Source organism: Euprymna scolopes, chromosome 7, assembly GCF_053919585.1.
Source record: "Euprymna scolopes isolate OS-2025 chromosome 7, ASM5391958v1, whole genome shotgun sequence".
Classification (NCBI taxonomy): Eukaryota; Metazoa; Mollusca; class Cephalopoda; order Sepiida; family Sepiolidae; genus Euprymna; species Euprymna scolopes.
In genome coordinates this window covers 126,740,474-126,762,973 of record NC_136488.1, presented here as the reverse complement: position 1 = coordinate 126,762,973, position 22,500 = coordinate 126,740,474, and the positions used below count along the sequence as shown (strand labels likewise).

The following is a 22,500-nucleotide window of genomic DNA, read 5'->3' as shown; positions in this document are numbered from 1 at the left end:
AGAAAGTCAATCCAGTTTGGCACACGTCTCTCACTGTTAGTTGGTGAGAGGGAAAGTCTATTGTTGTAGAGAGAGAGAGAGTGAGAAAGTCAATCCTGGCCATGGAGATAGAAAACGTGTAAGGTGTACGTACTGTCTGTTGGCTCTTGCCCCACACATAGTAGCAGGGGGCGTGTCGTGCGCGGGCGCCCCAAAAGGGAGCGGTTGGTCCATCGACCGCTTAGGTCAGGAGCTGAATCGAAAAGGAAGAAACAGCTCAGGTCTCTTGCTTTTATAGTTGTTTCCGGTGGTCTTTTGCGCATGTGTGGATTTCCTTCAAAGGGGAAGTGACGTTGCTCATGTGGGCGTATGTGTGCGTGTATGTGTGCGTACATATGTGTACATTAGCATGTGTGTGTATGCACGAGAATGTGAGTGTATGTACATGAACGTGAATATATCTACGTGTGTTTACATGTGCGTGTATGTTTGTGTGCGTGTATGTGTATGACAAGAAAAATGGCTTGAGATGTGAACGTGTGTTTTTGTGCGAGACTAGAAAGGGCTCATACAGGGCTCACATTATGCCTAATTATAGGAGCCATCACTTCTGCTGAGTTTACCATGAACATTCATGGATCCTTACAAGGAACACCGAACTAACATTTCGGCAATTTGAATTCGAACTAAAGGCTCCATGCGTATGGGGGCAAATCGGGCAACCGTTTTCCAAAGGGACACTACCAGAACCAATAAACTTTCATTGCAGTTCAGCTACATTTGAATAAACTTTGAGTTTGAAAGGTATGACTTTTGTATTTGTGGATTCTTTTGCCTCTGCACGGAGGAAATTGAAATGTGAGAAATAAATTTCTCACAATATATATATATATATATATATATACATATATATATATATATATATCTGGCTGAGATATATATATAAATATATATATATATATATATGTATATATATATATATCTGGCTGAGATATATATATATATATATATATATATCTGGCTGATATATATATATATATATATATATATATATATATATATATATATATATATATATCTGGCTGAGATAATTTTATAAATATTAATTCTTTAATATTTATAATAATTTACTTTAATTTTACCATCTTGGATCATTTTGGTAAATTCAATTGTAATTTTCATTTTATATATATATATATACATATATATATATATATATATATATATATATATATATATATATATAGTAATTTATAAAATATATATGGCGATTAAGCTACAGTAATTTTGAAGTAAATACTTAAAGTTTATGCATTTTCGTATATTAATTTTATGTGAGTAAATGAAGTAGTTATATATATATATATATATATATATATATATATATATATATATATATATATATATATATATATATATATATATATAGGGTACTAGTATAGTTTAGTCAAGACATTAAAAAATGAACATATCGAAAAAAAGTTTAAATTGTATGTATCCGTTATGGAACGAAATTCTCCGAAAAAAAATTTCACTTAATTTCATCAACTAGTTTTTTTTTTTTTTTTTTTTTTTTTTACAGCGAAAAAACAATTTGTCATGATACCGAGCAAAATGTTCGATTTTTAGGAAGAAAAGCTAATATTAGAGATAGGAAGGGGTGTCAGCGCTTTAACTGGAATTATCTCCCTTTGGCATTTCTAAAATTCAAACAAATTTTTTTTTTTTAATCCAAGATGGCTGCCTTCAACGCGCTCTCATAAAAACGTGTTTTTCCGCTGTGAAAAAAAAAAAAAAAAAAAAAAAAAAAAAACTACTTGATGAAATTAAGTGAAATTTTTTTTCGGAGAACTTCGTTCTATAACGAATACATACATTTTAAACTTTTTTCGGTATTTTCATTTTTTAATGTTTTGACTAAATTGTACAAGTACCATATATATATATATATATATATATATATATATATATATATATATATATATATATATATATATATATATATATATATATATTCGGGTTTTTTATTCAAAAGTAATGGACTGAGGTTGTTAGATAGTGCTCAATAAAAAGAGCTGATAATACTTGTTTATTGTTATATAACCATGCTCACATCCCGCTGCTACAAACAGCCACTTGTTTCAATCAAATAACAGGTATCATCAGGCAGCGACTTGACTATTCAAATGTTCAATGAATAACCTAATATATATATATATATATATATATATATATATATATATATATATATATATATATATATATATATTAGAAAGAAAAAAATTTAAGAACGATCTAAAAGAAAGTATCATTAAATAAAGGAAAGAAACAGAATCGCGTTAAAAAAACAAAGAAATTAGTAAAGAAAAAAAATCAAGATATGATTATGATGAATGAACGTATTGTAAAAAATAAATAAATAAATAAATAAAAATATTAATAAGTCGCCACAGCGAATGGGCTGGGCAGTCGTCAAACACGATAAGATAAGACTTCATATTTAATGTATCCTAGCAACCGATCAAATCAACTTGTCTCTAAAGATACCACGTGACTCGCAATTGTTCAGTCAAGGTGTGCGTGCATGTGGGTAGGCGCACATGTGTGTGTGTGTGTGTGTGTGTGTGTGTGTGTGTGTGTGTGTGTGTGTGAGAGAGAGAGAGAGAGAGCATGTATTTGTTTACTGTTTCGGCGATAGGTAATAATCATAAAATTAAATTGATTCGAAAATGAAATACCTATGTTGAAGCTGAAGAACATGGATGGAGAGAGGAGACAATTATTTTAGGTAAGTAACTAATACATATTTCTGTGGTTAATAAATAACATATGTAGTGTTGGCTGTCTGTCTGTCCGTTTAAGCTATTAAACCTAAGAACGGGAAGTTTGGTAGAATACTTGAACAGTTTAATCAAGACATTAAAATATGAAAATATTGAAAAAAAAAGTTTCAATTGTACGTATCCGTTATGGAATGAAGTTCTCCGAAAAAAATTTCATCAAGTAGTATTTTTATTTTTTTACTTTTTTTTTTTTTTTTTTTACAGCGATAAAACAATTTGTTATGATAACGAGCAAAAGGTTCGATTTTTACGAAGAAAAGCTAGTATTAAAGATGGGGAGGGGTTGTCGGTGCTTTAAATTGGGTTATCTCCCCGTGGCGTGGTTTAAAAATCCAAACTAAAATTTACAAAATTCAAAATGTTGTCACAAAAATGTGTTTTTCCGCTGTAAAAAAAAAAAAAAAAAAAAAAAATCGATCAAATTAAGTGAAATTTGTTTTCGGAGATCTTCCTTCAGTTCCAAACGGATACGTACAATATAACCTTTTTTCGATATTTTCATTTTTAATGTCTTGATTAAACTATAGAAGTGCCGAATACATAAACAGTAAACCGAATATGTATAAGAAACTATTCATTTCGCTGTTGGTGATAGTAAATGTTTTTTTTGGGGGGGGGGGTATTAAAATCACGGTACAGATGCTATTTAACATACCAAGGCAAATTATCTGTTTTCATTTTAAAAGAATTATATTCAGGACAAGGGGAGACAACCACAGGATTTACTGAAATTATTCGCTGAATGTTCAAGTTTGGGAAACTTTTATTTACTAAAAAAATGGGTTTGTATTACTGTACCCATAGATTCGAAAAAGTTGTCAAAAAACAAATATATAACAAATAAATGTTATCAAAGGTAAGATAAGTTACTTTTCTACCAAACTGGATATAATTTTGGTGTTTTTATTCAATGTAACATGTTTATTCAGCTCGAAAAGCATACAGTGTTTACCGATGTAATGGAAAATTCAAAATGGCGCCCGACTCTCTCTTTAACACGGTAAGTTCGGGAAAAGGTGTTATAAATAATAAACTAGACAAAATACTGTTAGAAATTCGCTCAATATATGTTACCGTGACATAGGCTGATATATATTCCGTGTTTTTTTAATATTATTTTGTCTAGTTTATTATTTATAACACCTTTTCCCAAACTTACCGTGTTAAAGAGAGAGTCGGACGTCATTTTGAATTTTCCAATACATCGGTAGACACTGCATGTTTTTCGAGCTGAATAAACATGTTACATTGAATAAAAACGCAAAAAATATATCCAGTTTTGTAGAAAAGTAACTTATCTTGCCTTTGATAACATTTATTTGTTATATATTTGTTCTTTGACAACTTTTTCGAATCTGTGTACAGTAATACAAACCTGGTAAATGTGTAGTTTAGTGGCGTAAATTATTTGACAGACACTAGTCAGCTAAAGTCTTCTCTTGTTTTCCGCGTGACTGTTACCAAAACCAGTGACGACTCAAAATAGTCGCTTATTATTTTTTTATTCTGTATTTGTATTTTGAAGCGATTTATTGAAATAAAATGAAAAAAAAATTAAAAATACACTGAAAAGTATACAAATAAAATTAACAAAATTATACAGCTAAAATAACACAATTAGTCTTTATTTGCACTTTCTATAACAAAACTATAAAAATAACTATTTTTTTTATTAAATAAAACTTTTAAATTCTATAATAAATATAAATTTACCTTTTTACATTAGGACCACCTCTACAATTTTCTTTAAAATGACGACATAAATATGTTTTCGCCTATGCTGAATAAGAAAATCTTATTTAAATTTTGCTGAGACAAGTAGTTTTCGAGATATAAAGATCTGTGTTATGCACTGTAATTCACTGGACGGCATATTTGTAACGTGTGTGTGCCCGATAAACAAATCTACTTTTCTGCAACTGACACTGACACTTGCGACTGACACTACATTTTTTTTTATAGTATTTGCAGCTGGTTATGCTGACAACGAATATCGCAGCTAAAGTTAAGGCAAATGCTTTTTCACCCTCCCCAAGTGTTTATTCTTAAAGCCATTCTTAATATGGGGAAGTTGGGGGTGTTTATTCCAAAAGCCGTTCTTAACATAAAATTACTCAAGGAAGTGAAAAAAGTCGTAATTGTTGTTTAACACGCAAGCACATTACTAATTGCTCGGTTATGAAATAAAAAGTGGACTTGTTTCCGATAGGTGGCAGTGTGGGTCACAGAGAAATAGATTCGTTTATCGCGCGCTTATACAAGCATGGCCGCCAGTGAAAATCAAGTCTTTATATCTCGAGAACTACTTATCTCTGCAAAATTTAAATGAGATTTTCATATTTAGCATAGTCGAAAACCTCAAAAAATTGTCATTTTAAAGAAAATTGTTTGGTTGGTTGTTTTTGATTTATGGCATATCAACCTTTTTCAGGTTATTTAATGCCGAATCTAGTGATTTTGAAGAAAAAGTTTTAATAGAATATATATATATATATATTTTTTTTTTTTCAAAGTCGGTTTCTATTTAACCCATAGTTGGGGCCCTAACAGGTATTACCACTCCGGGTCAGAGTAGACATGGGAGCAATGGCAATTAAGGGGTGGTTCCACACTTCCCCAAAGCTCACAAGCTGGGGTCTCAATGTCGGATATAGTTTAAGGGCATATCCCGTACCAAAGAAAATTGTGGAGGTAAACCTAATGTAAAAAAAAATGACCAAATTTTTTTTTTTTTTTTTTTTTTTTGGAGGGAGGGCAGTGTCGGTCACAGAAAAGTGGATTTGTTTATCGTGCACATGTGGACAAACATGGCGTCCAGTGAATTACAGTGCATAATACAAGTCTTTATATCTAAAAAAAACTCCAAATTTAAATAAGATTTTCTTATTCAGCATAGTCAAAAACTTTTAAAATCGTCATTTTAAAGAAAAATTGTGGAGGTGGACCTAATGTAAAAAATACCTGAATATATGTTTATGAAATTACAGAAATAAAAATAAAATTAACTTTGGACAGATTTGTTTGTTGACGATTAGGCTACGCATTGTACTAAACCAGTGCTTCTCAACGTGGTTCGTGGGAATTTTATGGTGGGACCTGGAAATTTGGGAATCTTTTTTATTGTAGAATTTAGCACAGTGTTTGTTATTTCTACAGAACCCTTAATTTTATTGTATCAATTTATTTTTATTTTATTGTTTACAAGTTTAATTTATTGTATAAGCAATACCAGACGACTTATCGTTTTAATTGAGGGCCAACAAGTAGTCTTTCAAATAGTTCAGTTGAAATTAGTATGCCCTGGAGGCTAATTAGTTATCATGTGACCCAACGCAAGGAGAAAGAAATGACTGATATTAGATGGTGAGTGATCAAGAACAATTCAATTAAATAAAAGTCTTTAATATTTACATGTGGTATGGTCTTTCTTCTTTCCATCATCACTCTTATCTATGTGTGGCCGTTAGTCAATGTCATTGGACTGTTCAGTGGCTATTGATCTTTTGTTAACTTCAGACGAATAAAATAAGACTTGTTGGCAGTTTAAGGTTTTATTGAAGAGAGATTCATTCACAAAGGGGAGAGACCGAACATTTCTTCCTTATTAAAGACTAGCCTGGGTGCCCGGCGTTGCCCGGGTGTTTTGAGGTGTGTGTGTTGGGGAGGGGGGGGGAATAGATCCAAACAAAATGGGCAAAGTAATAACCTTGTTTAAATATGATAAAAGAAAACAAAAAAACGATGTTTAATGTCTTTAAAAAAAAAAGTTTTGGTAGGTAGGTAGGATCGAACCTGAAGCCTTGATGCGAAGGTGGAAAAAAAAAGTGTGAAAAATACCTGACATGTTACCGCTGGGCTAGCAAGGGAGAGTAACTGAAAAAGCGTTTCAATTTAAGGATTAAAAACAATTGCAAGGTTCATGGATTTAATGAGGACAAATATCACGCCACAGACTGAATGAAATTCTGCTCTGAATATTTTACTGTGAGGCAGTTTTTTAGGGTTTGATTACCCAACTTTGGCTGCGAAGTAGTTTTTCTGGTTTTGTTTCCCCAAGATGTTGGTGGAGAAAACCAGCTCCCCATTTAAAGGGGAGTGTCCAATTGAATCGCAATTGTCTGATATAAGGGGTTTCCCCCACATTGATCAAAAGCTGATTGCTTTCTGGACGTTCCCGGAATAAAAGTCGGGAACCGCTACAATTTCAATTTAGTTTCACTTTATACTAAAATGCCAAACACACACGAGAGAAGCTAAAATAGCAAGAATTTTGTAAAAGTCGATGTAAATAAATCTACATGCGATGTACGTTTGCAAATCCTAGATATTATGATTTAGGTTGTATATAAAAAGCCTTAAGAAATAGTAACCCTCCCGGGAAGCCTTGCAAAAAAAAAGCCTTTGCCGGACATACATAAAATGTGCACACACATTTTGCCTTTTATATATATAGACTAGCAGGGGGGGAGTATCCAGCGTTGCCCGGGTGTTTGGAGATGTGTGTGTTTGGAGGGAGGGCAGTGTCGGTCACAGAAAAGTGGATTTGTTTATCGTGCACATGTGGACAAACATGGCGTCCAGTGAATTACAGTGCATAATACAAGTCTTTATATCTAAAAAAAACTCCAAATTTAAATAAGATTTTCTTATTCAGCATAGTCGAAAACTTTTAAAATCGTCATTTTAAAGAAAAATTGTGGAGGTGGACCTAATGTAAAAAAAATACCTGAATATATGTTTATGAAATTACAGAAATAAAAATAAAATTAACTTTGGACAGATTTGTTTGTTGACGATTAGGCGACGCATTGTACTAAACCAGTGTTTCTTAACGTGGTTCGTGGAAATTTTAAGGTGGGACCTGGAAATTTGGGAATCTTTTGTATTGTAGAATTTAGCACAGTGCTTCAAATTTCTGCAGAACCTTTAATTTTATTGTATCAATTTATTTTTATTTTTATTTTATTTTATTTACAGGTTTAATTTATTGTAAAGCAATACCAGACGATTTATCGTTTTAATTGAGGGCTAGGAAGTAGTCTTTCAAATAGTTCAGTTGAAATTAGTATGCCCTGGAGGCTAATTAGTTATCATGTGACCCAATGCAAGGAGAAAGAAATGACTGATATTAGATGGTGAGTGATCAAGACCAATTCAATTAAATAAAAGTCTTTAATACGTACGTGTGGTATGGTCTTTCTTCCTTCCATCATCACTCTTATCTGTGTGTGGCTGCAAGCCAGTTTCTGTTTCATTGGACTGTCCAGTGGCTATTGATCTTTTGTTAACTTAAGACGTATAAAATAAGACTTGTTGGCAGTTTAAGGTTTTATTGAAGAGAGATTCATTCACAAAGGGGAGAGACCAAACATTTCTTCCTTATTAAAGACTAGCCTGGGTGCCCGGCGTTGCCCGGGTGTTTGGAGGTGTGTGTGTTGGGGAGGAGGGATAGATCAAAACAAAATGGGCGAAGTAATAACCTTGTTTAGATATGATAAAAGAAAACAAAAAACGATGTTTAACTTCTTTAAAAAAAAAGTTTTGGTAGGTAGGTAGGATCGAACCTGAAGCCTTGAGGCGAAGGTGGAAAAAAAAAAGTGTGAAAAATACCTGACCTGTTACCGCTGGGCTACCAAGGGAGAGTAACTGAAAAAGCGTTTCATTTTAAGGATTAAAAACAATTGTAAGGTTCGTGGATGTAATGAGGTCAAATATCACGCCATAGACTGAATGAAATTCTGCTCTGAATATTTTACTGTGAGGCAGTTTTTTTGGGTTTGATTACCCAACTTTGGCTGCGAAGTAGTTTTTCTGATTTTGTTTCCCCAAGATGTTGGGGGAGAAAAACAGCTCCCCATTTAAAGGGGAGTGTCCAATTGAATTGCAATTGTCTGATATAAGGGGTGTCCCTCACATTGATCAAAAGCGGATTGCTTTCTGGACGTTCCCGCGACGAAAGTCGGTAACCACTACAATTTCAACTTAGTTTCACTTTATACTAAAATGCCAAACACACTCGAGAGAAGCATTTTAGCAAGAATTTTGTAAAAGTCGATGTAAATAAATCTACATGCGTTCGCAAATCCTAGATATTATGATTTAGATTGTATATAAAAAGCCCTTTGAAATAGTAACCCTCCCGAGAAGCCCGGCAAAAAAAAAGCCTTTGCCAGGCATACATAAAATGTGTACACACATTTTGCCTTTTATATATATAGACTAGCAGGGGGGGGGTACCCGGCGTTGCCCGAGTGTTTGGAGGTGTATGTGTGTGTTGGGGGGGGGGGGTAGATCAAAACAACCCTGTTTAAAAAAAAAAAACGTTGGCCGGGTGTTTGTAGATGTAAAAGAAAAAAAAAAGTTTTAGTAGGAAGGTAGGCTTGAACCCAGAAGCCTTGATGCAAAGGTGGAAACGAAATGGAAAAAAAACTGAGACTTAGCCATCTTGGCCACGAGGGGAGAGAAAGTGATAACTGTTAAAAGTTAACGTTTATAAAGTGAAATATACAGGTATGAGAAAGTTAAGTCACATGGTGTTTGACCTAGTTTTGCGCTGCTTCTCTCGCCCCATCATTTGCTTTTCGAAGACGCGGCGATCAAAAAATATCTCGAAAATAGCTTGTAAAAGGTGGGCAAATTAAAGATAGCTGCGACCCTCATTCTTAAGTCATAAATATTATGATTTAGACAGCATATAAAGTTTTAAGGAGTGAGTCGACCAAGAAGCCCAACGAAAAAAGCCTTTTACGGACGTACACAAAAATGCACACACACACACACACACACACACACACACATTCTTGCTTTTATATATATAGATAAGCTAAATTAATTTCTTTTTAGTTTCCTTATTTAATTAAAAATTCCCTAACACAAACTGCCTTGATTACTCTGAGTCAACACATACTACAATTTCCTTCTGTAACAGAGCCACTGACACTGATAGCAGATCTGCAAATGACCAAGCCAACTGTGTGAAGTGATGTCACAACAGAGATAAAAGGACACGATTGTTCACCAAGGAGTGGGGTTTGAGACATGATGAGTAGGAGAAATGAACTGTTTAAATATTTAGAAAAAAATGTGTTGTTGGAAATGCCAGATATAAAGGCTTTTGTTTAAAAAAAAAAGAAAGTGAGTGGAGTTTTTTCTTCCATTCCTCTGTTACTTTCATATAACGACTACACTACATAACAAACCGACACCGGCTTCCTATCGTGTTTTGTCTAGGGGGCTGACCTCTGAACCTCTATTGATTAACCTGCTAGGTGCACTGAATTCATTTCTGTTTGTCACCAGGTTGTCCTGGCATGCACTTAATGAAACACAATAAAAATTCGTACTAGCTGATATAATCTCTACTTACCAGTGTAGGACCCCATTATATAACAATTAGTAAGGATGAAAGATGCCATTTTAATTACAACTCAACAAGAGAAGATAACTCAGCATTTTATTCTTAACGTCTGTCCAGTTTCCATAGACAATGAATAGTGACTGTGGATGTAATTGCAAACCATGTTTTGTGCAATTTCCAACCTTGTCTCTCCTTAGTCTGCATTGCTCGGTTCCAGTGGCAAGGATAACTGGAAATTATGCTGAGATAAACAGAGAGCACATACAGTACTTGGTAATCCCAAATGGTAATTTATTTTAGTACTGACTAGTTTTAACTTCGGTGATCTTATAAGAACTGGTGTGTCAACGTAATTATGCAGTACAGAAAAATCCATGCAGTACAGAAGAATTCATGGGTAATTATGCAGTACAGAAGAATCCGTGGGTAATTATGCAATACAGAAGAATTCATGGGTAATTATGCAGTACAGAAGAATCGGTGGGTAATTATGCAGTACAGAAGAATCCGTGGGTAATTATGCAGTACAGAAGAATCGGTGGGTAATTATGCAGTACAGAAGAATCGGTGGGTAATTATGCAGTACAGAAGAATCCGTGGGTAATTATGCAGTACAGAAGAATCCGTGGGTAATTATGCAGTACAGAAGAATTGGTGGGTAATTATGCAGTACAGAAGAATTCATGGGTAATTATGCAATACAGAAGAATCCGTGGGTAATTATGCAGTACAGAAGAATCGGTGGGTAATTATGCAGTACAGAAGAATCGGTGGGTAATTATGCAGTACAGAAGAATTGGTGGGTAATTATGCAGTACAGAAGAATCGGTGGGTAATTATGCAGTACAGAAGAATCGGTGGGTAATTATGCAGTACAGAAGAATCCGTGGGTAATTATGCAGTACAGAAGAATTGGTTGGTAATTATGCAGTACAGAAGAATCGGTGGGTAATTATGCAGTACAGAAGAATCGGTGGGTAATTATGCAGTACAGAAGAATTGGTGGGTAATTATGCAGTACAGAAGAATCCGTGGGTAATTATGCAGTACAGAAGAATCCGTGGGTAATTATGCAGTACAGAAGAATTGGTGGGTAATTATGCAGTACAGAAGAATTCATGGGTAATTATGCAGTACAGAAAAATTCATGGGTAATTATGCAGTACAGAAGAATCGGTGGGTAATTATGCCGTACAGAAGAATCGGTGGGTAATTATGCAGTGTAGAAGAATCGGTGGGTAATTATGCAGTACAGAAGAATCGGTGGGTAATTATGCAGTACAGAAGAATTCATGGGTAATTATGCAGTACAGAAGAATTGGTGGGTAATTATGCCGTACAGAAGAATCGGTGGGTAATTATGCAGTACAGAAGAATCGGTGGGTAATTATGCAGTACAGAAGAATCGGTGGGTAATTATGCAGTACAGAAGAATTCATGGGTAATTATGCAGTACAGAAGAATTCATGGGTAATTATGCAGTACAGAAGAATCGGTGGGTAATTATGCAGTACAGAAGAATCGGTGGGTAATTATGCCGTACAGAAGAATCGGTGGGTAATTATGCAGTACAGAAGAATCCGTGGGTAATTATGCAGTACAGAAGAATCCGTGGGTAATTATGCAGTACAGAAGAATCGGTGGGTAATTATGCAGTACAGAAGAATCGGTGGGTAATTATGCAGTACAGAAGAATTCATGGGTAATTATGCAGTACAGAAGAATCGGTGGGTAATTATGCAGTACAGAAGAATCGGTGGGTAATTATGCAGTACAGAAGAATCCGTGGGTAATTATGCAGTACAGAAGAATCGGTGGGTAATTAGGCAGTACAGAAGAATCCGTGGGTAATTATGCCGTACAGAAGAATCCGTGGGTAATTATGCAGTACAGAAGAATCCGTGGGTAATTATGCAGTACAGAATAATCTGTGGGTAATTATGCAGTACAGAAGAATCCGTTCCAAGGTTGGTGAAATCGCCGTATGGCGGGGCATAAGCAAAATTTTATACAGTACATATTAAAATTTAGTAACAAAATACAGTACAGTATATAATACACATGTATATAATCAAATAATATTATAAATAACACTGTAAGGTGGAGCAAATACCGTAACCAGGAGCTGGAAAAACATTGTATTCCACATCGTAACCTGACAAAAAACGCATCTCGGCGTCACTGTATCCCGGGGTTCTACTGTATATCCATTCAACTATTGACGAGTAAGATACTAATAGCAGTGTATATATAATTATGTTTGTTTAGGTTTAAGGTTAACATGTTATGCTTATTCAGGCTAAGGTAGGGTTAGTGCCAATGAATATTTGAAAGATATTTTCTATGAATTTTGGAAAATAACATTATCCTTCCATATAATGGCTGTATATGTAGTGGTTGCCAGTTAAAATGTTATTATAATCCTTCTTTAACATGTTCACTGAATACTATTATAAAGTATTTATAGAGCAGATTAAACTCATCGGTCTAACATTCACGGGGAACACGAACTGGAATAGATACATTGAGAGCATTGCGAAGAAGGTGGGCTCTCTCTACCGTGCTAGAAAGCTACTTACACCTGAAACTATTCTGTACCTCTATAAGGCCACCATTCGCCCATATATGGAGTACTGTTGTCACATTTGGGCTGGTGTATCTGCTACTTGTCTCTCACTCCTGGACAGGGTTCGAAAGAGTCGCCAACCTGATAGGTCCTGAACTATCATCTAGACTTCAGCCTTTGTCCCATCGACGAAATGTTGTATCTCTCTGCCTGTTCTACAAGTACTTTAATGGTGAATGCTCTGATGAACTACAAGTAGTTGTACTCCCTTGACGTAAATACCCCCGACAAACCTGACAAGCAGCAAAATCCCACCTCTACACAGTTAAGATCCCTAGGTGTAAGAAAGCCTTCTACTCTAATAGTTTCTTCCCCAGAACTGCTAGACTTTGGAACTCCCTTCTAGGATTCTGCTTTCCCAACTGTACTGACATGCAGAAGTTCAAGTGTAATGTGAACAAGCATCTTGCTACTCATTTCCCTTTATAATATCCATGCAACTTATGTCCTCGATAGTAGCCCCCTACTTCAAAGTGGCACTTTGCCTTGTTTGGGATGAAAATTGAATTTAAAAAATTTTAAAAAAATACAACTTCTATTTACAATCTTAGGCTTCTCATAAAATTTGAAAATTAAGTCCTTATATTTTAACTTAATTTTTAATTCAAACTAAGTTTTTATCAACAAATTTTACCACTATTATTATGAATGAAAATAAATGAATAATGTCTAGAATGTATGTGTTCCTTACCATAGCAAGCAACCACAGGTGGATTGATTACGCCACACTCCCTCACTTTCTCCTGTCATCAAACGAGTGCAGCTGTCTGACCAATAAAAATAACTAATGCTACCTTTCATTGAGTTTAGTAGCTGTTGATTAAACTACCGTCCCTTTCTTCCAGTGGCCTCCAGCACATTTGTCCAAACACCCGCAAGAGAAATTATCAATTTTTTTTTAAAAACCGTTTTTATCTTTTTTCTTTTCGTTTTTCTTTTCATTAAAAGGCTGACCTTGATGAAAACCTGAGGCTTCGGTCGCCTGATGAAATCTTTTTTAGATTGAAATAGTAGATTTATTGTTGCAACTAATGGTAATTTTGTTTACCTAAATTGAATAAAATAATATCTTGCTCTTTTTACTGAGCACTATTAACAACTTCATTAAACATTGGTTTTTTACGTTTGGATATTTTGAACATGGAATATATATATATATATATATATATATATATATATATATATATATATATATATATATATAAAATAAAAAATAAATTAATATCAGACCTCGAGTTTTTAATAAAGTACATGCATATATCGGCGCTACTTCAACATTAATTAAGAAAAGAATATTAAACCACATTTCTTCTTTTAACAACCATAATTCTAATAATAACCAAGAAACTTCTCTAATCACTTTAATTAAATAACTTAACTCTAACCCCCTTCTCAATCAAATGGACTATCATAAAAAAGTCTTATACTCCAGGCTCTATGTCATGTCGCCTCTACACAACCGAAGCTATAACTATAATTACTTCCCCTCAAAGTAACAATATAATAAATTCTAAAACGAACTGATCTCTTTCTGCAAACATAAGTCCAAATTTAATTATGGTAATTTTGAAATTACGTAGTTATTACTTTAACCTTTCAGATAGATATATAATTCTTCTTTAACATTATTGTTTTTTTCTTCATGCTTTCTTAATACTTTATAACTTAATAATCCTTTATTTTACTTCTTTATTTCTTCTTTGTTTGGCCGGTTTTCTATCTGCAAATTCCGTCTTAGTCTTAATATTCCTATCTACCCACACATCTATATCCTGCATGTATATGTACTTATATTTTACTATATGCATTTACTTACATACTTACTTGCTTTATCCTGAATTTGAAGATACCGGCGATCCTCTCCCCTTAAATTTTTTTTTATTTTTTTTTATTTTATTATTTACTTACTTATTATCTCTTCTATTTTTTATTTTTTATTTATTTATTAATTTATTTTTTCCATTTAGTGTCTTTTAACAACTCTTGCTGGCATTTTCTTAAATAATATCCTGTACATTTCAGCTGACCTATTTTTTTGCCCTATATTTTTTTCGTGCCTTTTAACATCCTTTTTGTCTGGGTCATTTTGACATTTGTTTTTCTATCTTATATTTAATTCTATCACAATTTAATTTTTTTTTTCCTCTACTTCTTCCCTGATCTTTCTTATTATGTCTTGGCAGTCGTGTGAAAAGCATATCTTATTTTTCTTTTATTAATATTATTGGAATTTTCCCCTTTTCTTTTCTTTGTACATATTTGTGAATTATTACATGGATTTTGGCCCTTTGGATTATTTTGGACCATCTTCCAATTACGTGATTTCCTTGAATTTTACTTGTGCAAATGGAAACTCAATTAACTTTCTTGGAGTTATATTTTTGGATTATACCGTCATTGGATTATTACCTTTCACCAGACTATCCATCCACGTGTAATCACCTTTTTCTTCACCATATACCCTCTGCTCCACTTTTTGTAATCTTTGACTTACTTGTTGTTTCCTCAAATACTTTTGCATGCAAAATCCGATCCCGCATTTTACTAATTTCTCCTCTGATGAGAAGGAAAGTATTTCTTCGAAACTCCGCGGATTAAGGACTATCCACTTATCAAGTGTTTCCTTTTCAGATTAAATATGTTTTTAACTCTTTTTCCAAGTGATTTTTAACATATTTTATTAACTGTTTAACATATTTTATTATTTTATAATATATATATACTAGCATGGGTGCCGGCGTTGCCCAGGTGTTTGGAGGTGTATGCTGAGCAAAAAAAAAAGGTAAAGTTTTTAAACTTTAACCTCTATTATGACCCCTTAAAATTTATTGTTTTGGGCTCAAGTCAAGTTATTAAGTTAGATCCATGTCCAAGGAACCTATATCTAAAATTTCAAGTGTTTAGACCCAAAATTGTCGGAGGAGTTTGGTAGAGTTATCAAAGGTCAAATCGTTGAACTTTGACTCCTTACCAGCCAAATTTCTGGCCGAAACCTGATGACATAGATTTTCCCAAATCTCAGTACCCTGTATATCAAATTTCGAGTCTGTTGACTAAAATTTGACAGAGTTACTGCGTAGGGAAATGTACACAGACAGACACACAGACACGTTCACTTTTATAGATATACTAGCATTTCAGCCTGGCGTTGCCCGGGTGTTTGGATGTGTATGTTGAGCAAAAAAAACAAAAGTTGTAGTAGGAAGGCAGGCTCGAACCCTTACCGCAAAAGAGGAAAAGAACGAGAAAAAACCCTGACTTTATGCTGTTACGACCACCGCCAAACCGGAAGGGACATTTTTTAAAATTAAGGCTAGACAATCGAAAGGAGAGGATGACTTTCAAAAATATTGGCGAAAAAAGCGACCCCCCCCCCTGTAGAAATGTGCCTAGTTGATGGTGAAGATATTAATATTTTTAGCCAATTTTTTTTATATTTGTCGTCTAAAAGGTCAAACTTCAAAACGATACTAATCTTGAGAAAATCCGTCGCCTCTGATAGATTTGGGCAGACATGCAAACATACATACATAAATGCATACATACATTTATATATTGGTAACTAAAAATTTTTGACCCAAACCGATGAAAAAGCTTGCCCTATCTCTGAATACCTTTTATGTAAAATTTCAAATGTTAAGACTAGAAATTGTCTGAGTAATTTGGTAGAGACCGCAGAGGTCAAATTTTTTTAAAACTTTGACCCCTATTATGACTCCTTAACATTTATTGTTTTGGGCTCAAATCAAGTTATTAAGTTAGATCCATGTCAAAGGAACCTATGTCTTAAATTTCAAGTGTTTAGACCCAAAATTGTCGGAGGAGTTTAGTAGAGTTCTCAAAGGTCAAATCGTTGAACTTTGACCCCTTAACAGCAAAATATCTGGCCGAAAACCGATCACATAGATTTTCCCAAATCTCAGTACCCTGTATATCAATAGTATAAATATTATTTTCGACTCTTCTAACATTTGTGGCGTCATGCTATGTCATCAGACTATTAACCTCAAGGCATCGAGTTCAAGCCCAAAATTTTTTCGCTGTTTTTTTTTGTTTTTGTTCGTTTTTTTTAATATTTAAACAGGGTTTTGTTTTGATCTACCCCTCCAACACACACACACACACACACACACACACACACACACACACACACACACACACACCTACAAACACCCGGGCAACGCCGAGTGTCCCCGCTAGTATAGTAGAAATCTGATGAAAGTAAGCTATTCATAGGCTGGAGTAAAAAAGAACCGAGACATCTAAATCAGAGGTCTAGAAAACTAAGGATTATGCACAATGCACAATATCTGAAGGATGATACTGATTGACTGTACATAAAAAGTAAAGAAGAGGGAAGAGGATAAAAGCTGACCATCATTGCAATACGCACTGTTAAAAAGAACAGCAAAACTAGAAACAAAAATGTAACTTAGTCATTACATGTCAACATTTGGGACCCACACGTTGTATGCAGACAGTCACAAGGAAACAAAGACAAAAAAAGAATTCAAGTCCAACATAAACAAATTCCTGATGAACCGCCCCCTTATGTAAGACACTTTATCAAATATCCAGTACTAACGATTACTACGACCCTATCCCATTGATTACTGTACACGCAATAACCCTTATCCCTGAGTGGCTTCCGGTGGTGGCCCCCCCTCCATGTAAAAAAAAAAAAAATTCGACTCACATTTTTTTAATTGAACCAGCAGACATTTATTTACAGGTACTTCCAGAATAACGCATCATCTCGTATTATTGAATTAATTTGGAATTTTTTTAAAGATGAGTAATTTGTATAATTTATTTTATTTCATCTTCTAGTTGTTGTTTCACAACGTTTCGGCTAATTATTCCTTTGGCCTTCGTCAGTTGGTTAACCACAACAAGATAGAAATGTCGAATCGAATAGGAATGTTATATTATTGCATTAATTTGGAATTCTTTTTGAGATGAGTGGCCCATGGCGCAGTGGAATGTGGAATATCTACGATTGTCTGAAGGTAACGGTTTCAATCCCACCCAAAGCTGGTTAGAGGATTAGTTGGCCAAACCGTGGTGAAACAACAACTATGGAAGGCAGTGATTACTATGGATACATTTTGGAGATTCAACATTCCTATCTCGTTACGGTTAACCACCTGATGAAGGCCAGAGGAATAATTGGCCGAAACGTCGTGAAACTACAACCTTGTTTCTTGTTGAAAAGTTTTCTCAATGTTCTCCAATGTTTTTAACAAGACTCTGCCATGTCGAACACATGATACTGTGTCTTTGTCCAGCCATGTTTAGGACACGTCTTTCCCTGTCACTTGCGGGCCACGTGTGCAATATGTTTATTTCCACTCTCATGTGTCTCAAACACGTCTCAAATATGGCTCGAATCCCTTCTTCTCTGAACATGTATCTCTGCTGTCACATCATGCAGCCGGCTTGGTCATTTGACCTCGATGAAAACCTGAGGCTTCGGTCGCCTGATGAAATCTTTTTTAGATTGAAATAGTAGATTTATTGTTGCGACTAATGGTAATTTTGTTTACCTAAATTGAATAAAATAATATCTTGCTCTTTTTACTGAGCACTATTAACAACTTCATTAAACATTGGTTTTTTACGTTTGGATATTTTGAACATGGAATATATATATATATAAAATAAAAAATAAATTAATATCAGACCTCGAGTTTTTAATAAAGTACATACATATATCGGCACTACTTCAACATTAATTAAGAAAAGAATATCAAACCACATTTCTTCTTTTAGCAATCATAATTCTAATAATAACCAAGAAACTTCTCTAACCACTTTAATTAAGTAACTTAACTCTAACAATACCCCCTTCTCAATCAAATGGACTATCATAAAAAAAGTCTTATACTCCAGGCTCTAAGTCATGCTGCTGCTGCTAATTCAGTATCAGCGGCTCTGTTACAAAAAGTTGAGAACAGAAAATTGGGAATTGGGCAACTAAATGGACAATTTAGAAGACTGGTCAGAGAATAGATGCACAAGAACACCTGGGCCTGATTATGAAAATGGCAAGTGAACAGAGAAACGGAATAAGTATTGACATCTGCAAAGAACAACGAAATTAGAATGAATTATGTAAAAATCAAGATAGACAAATTCCAGGAAAATAATAACTGTAAACTCTGTGGATAAAGAGAAGAAACGGTAAATCAAATAATTGCATGTAGTCCAAAAAGAATATACAACCGGAAACGATTGCATCAGAAAGGAAGTCCACTGGGAACTATGGGAAACGTCTCAATTTTGAATGTACACAGAAATGATTTTTTTTTCTTGTGAGGAAATAAAAGAAACTTATTATTCGTTATGCAAGAAGAATGTCTTAATAGGTATGTCACGGTTTACAAATGTTTTAATTAAATCAAAGTAGAATAAACCGTGATAGTGGTTGTGACCAAACGGGGCATTAGTATGCCAAACAAATTTGGGAACAATTGATATTTATTTTGTAACTTAATAATTACATAACTTCAACCGGAAAAAAAAAACACTAGAGAGAGGTGGGTGGATAGAGTGAGAAAGATTGGGGATCAGAGAGAGTGAGAGAGAGAGAGAGAGAGAGAGAGAGAGAGGGGGGGATAAAGTGAGAATGTGGATAAAGAAACAGAGGGAGAGGAGGGAGAGACCGAGAGAAGGGATATATATATATATATATATATATATATATATATATACTAAAAAGGTGACCCAATGTTGCCCGGGATTGAATGATGGTCAACGAATGTTTCACTTTCCTATATTTTTATCATCATCGAAATCAGTGAAATCGTCCATTTTTTAATCAAATCAATTGATTGCCTGCTCCAGTTGAGGACCCATCGTGGTGCACGTGAAGGAAGCCGACATGCCCCTCAATACATTGTAGCCCACATTGCACTGTAGAGAACCTACTGTTGATTTTATCAAATTACTTTTATATATAATGGCTTGCATTAATATTTAAAATGCAAAAGTCAAGTATCATACTTCAATTGTGCTCTAAATAGGAACATTCATTCCAAACGCGCCCTTGTCATAGCAAAGAACCTACTGTTGATTTTATATGCCTGGCTTACTGCTTGTGTAGTGATAAGGGCTTGAATTTAAATTTAAAATGAAAAAGTCAAGTATTATGGTTCAATTGTGCTTTAAACAGAAACGTTTATTTCGAACGCACACCTGTCAGATCAAAGAACCTGCTGTTGATTTTATATGTCCGACATTTTGGCTTGTGTAATAAAAAAAACTTTTTAAATGCACTTGTGATGTTAGGCTGTGTAAGGTGTTAACTTTGGTCAAAATCGCCTGTTCCTTCTTTCATCGGATTATTTCGATTATCGATACTTATCGAAGACATTCCGATACAATACCTATCTAAGAACATTGTCAGATACATAAAGTACATTTGCGTAAAATTTCATAAAAATCGGCCTAGTCGCTTTCGAGAAGAACGAACTCACTAGCACACAGACACACAGCAAACAAAGTTCCTTATATATATATGTGTGTGTGTGTGTGTGTGTGTGTGTGTGTGTGTGTGTGTGTGTGTGTGTGAGAGAGAGAGAGAGAGAAAGAGAGTGAGGAGGAAGTAAGGGGTCATTGTTGTTGTTACGTTTGGGTTATTATCAATCGTGGATGTCTATAGATAACAATCTAAATTTAAATAGACATTTCTCTGTGACAAGGACACTTTAACATCTAGGACTTACCTTAATTTTTAAAAGCAAACACCCTTTTTTTTTTTAGTACCAACTTAAAAATAAGCTCTCCAACTACACCAACACTTTCAACTACCCTGTCAACTTAACGCCAATGGAAACTCAATTATAAAATTGATTTTGTAAAAAGTTTTAAAAAGCAACAAAAACGTAAGTGTGTTTTTTTTCTTTTTTGTTCTTTTTATATATGAGTTTATGAAACATGCAAGCTATTACTTTCGGCTTTTTTGAACATCTTATTTTACGTAATTGCAACAAACCTCTATATGAAGGGGTCGGAGCTCATACCAAAATCAGATTGGTAAAATCTTGGTTATTCTGGTGTGCCTCGTTCTCTGCCAGTGTGGGGTGAGGTGTACGGTCTTGTGCAGTTCTGGGAGATTAACCTTCCCAGGTTTTACCTTCTCCACTTTTGTGAAAGGAGGTTAGTTTACTGCTAAACACCTGAAGCGTCCCTACCGGGAAATGTTGACAAGGCTGTCCAGTCAGTTTTTGTTTGGCTAGAGCGCTCTTCCTCGAGGACACTGGTATCTAGTACCACATTTCTCAACCTTTGAGTCACATTTTATCACGGCGGAAGGGGAAATAACTATTTAAGAAACTTAATTCCTTGCCCTCGGTAACAACGTGTAGTATTTCTGTCCTCGGTTGATAAAGGAGAAGTATTTCTAGCTAGATAATTTTCATTTTTGTTTCAAGTCAGGGTGTACCCCTTTTTTGAGGGGGGTGGGGGAGTTGGATTTTCTCCCACATAAAAAATCGACCTTGGGTCTAACTCTGTCCACATGGGGAGACAGATAAATATGAACAAATCTTCACTTACATTTTTTTTTCAAATAAAGCATAAAATAATAAGGTGCTTATGCATTTATCAATCCACGATTTCCATGAAGTTACTCAGGTGTGTCCGGCAGATAACTGGAAGAACCAGAAACGGCTGAGTGAGCATTCTTCTTTATATATATATATATATATATATATATATATATATATATATATATATATACAGGGTGATCCCAAAAAACGGGCCCCAACTCTAATAAGGCCCCATTTCTTAGTGTTTTGTCCGAATGAAATGAAACTTTGGTCATAACTAGTTTATTATATTCAAAACATCACATCAAAATACTAGGGTCTTTGGCCTTTTTTCTCCATTCCACAGCATATGTTCTAGATGGCCTCCATTTAGCTTTTGTTTTTTTTTGGGGGGTCACCCTGTATAAAGGGCACAATGTGTGTGTGTGTGTGCGTGTGTGTGCGTGTGTGTGTGTGTGTGTGTGTGTTTCGCAAAAACTTCTGACAGACACATCGGAACATGATGAGTTGTGGTCTCGTTTTAAACCTGGATCTTTCGGACGGCACATATCGAAAAATTGGCCAAAAATATTAATTCCTTCACCCTCAACTGGGCAGTTTTCTACAAGGAGGGGTCACTTTTTTTGCAAGTCATCGTCTTCTTTCAATTGACTAGCCTTAATTTCAACGTTCACAACTTCCGGTTTTCCCATGGAGGCACCGGCTAAGACGTTACATTTTTTTTTTTAAACCTTCTTTTTCTCCTTTGCGTTACGGGTTCGAGCCTGCCTACCCACTACTACTTTTTTTTTAACACCTCTCTCCACCCAAACTGCCCACTATTGTTTTGATCCCCCCCCTTGCTACTACCACTTTTTGGGGGGGTCTTACTACACCACCTCGACACATCCAGGCAATGTCAGGTATTACAAAAAACACAAATTGTTACACCCTCCTGCCCATGTTAAGAATGGCGACAATCACTGAAATTCATTAAGTAATACAATTTTTTTTTTTTTTTTTACAAAGAAGACACCACTTATCAAGGCCTGGAAGCCACTCGGGGATAAAGGTTAATGAGTGCTCGGTAATCAATGGTACAATATCGTAGTAATCGTTAGAAGTGTAAGTTTGGTAAATTGGATTACTTAAGGGGAACGGCTC

The 22,500-nt window shown here is 34.7% G+C and overlaps 1 protein-coding gene across 3 annotated transcripts in view; it reads left to right on the top strand.

The window, feature by feature from the left end:
• The first annotated feature begins 2,527 nt into the window (after window positions 1-2,527).
• Window positions 2,528-22,500, top strand: part of LOC145279934 (filamin-A-like) — a 66,613-nt gene continuing 46,640 nt past the window's right edge. For 2 of the 3 annotated variants that reach the window (XM_080131509.1, XM_080131511.1), the window contains exon 1: window positions 2,528-2,767. The gene's annotated coding sequence lies outside the window, so the exon portion shown is untranslated. Of the gene's footprint in view, window positions 2,768-20,398; window positions 20,692-22,500 lie in introns of those variants that run through there. The other variant, XM_080131510.1, reaches the window with a different exon arrangement.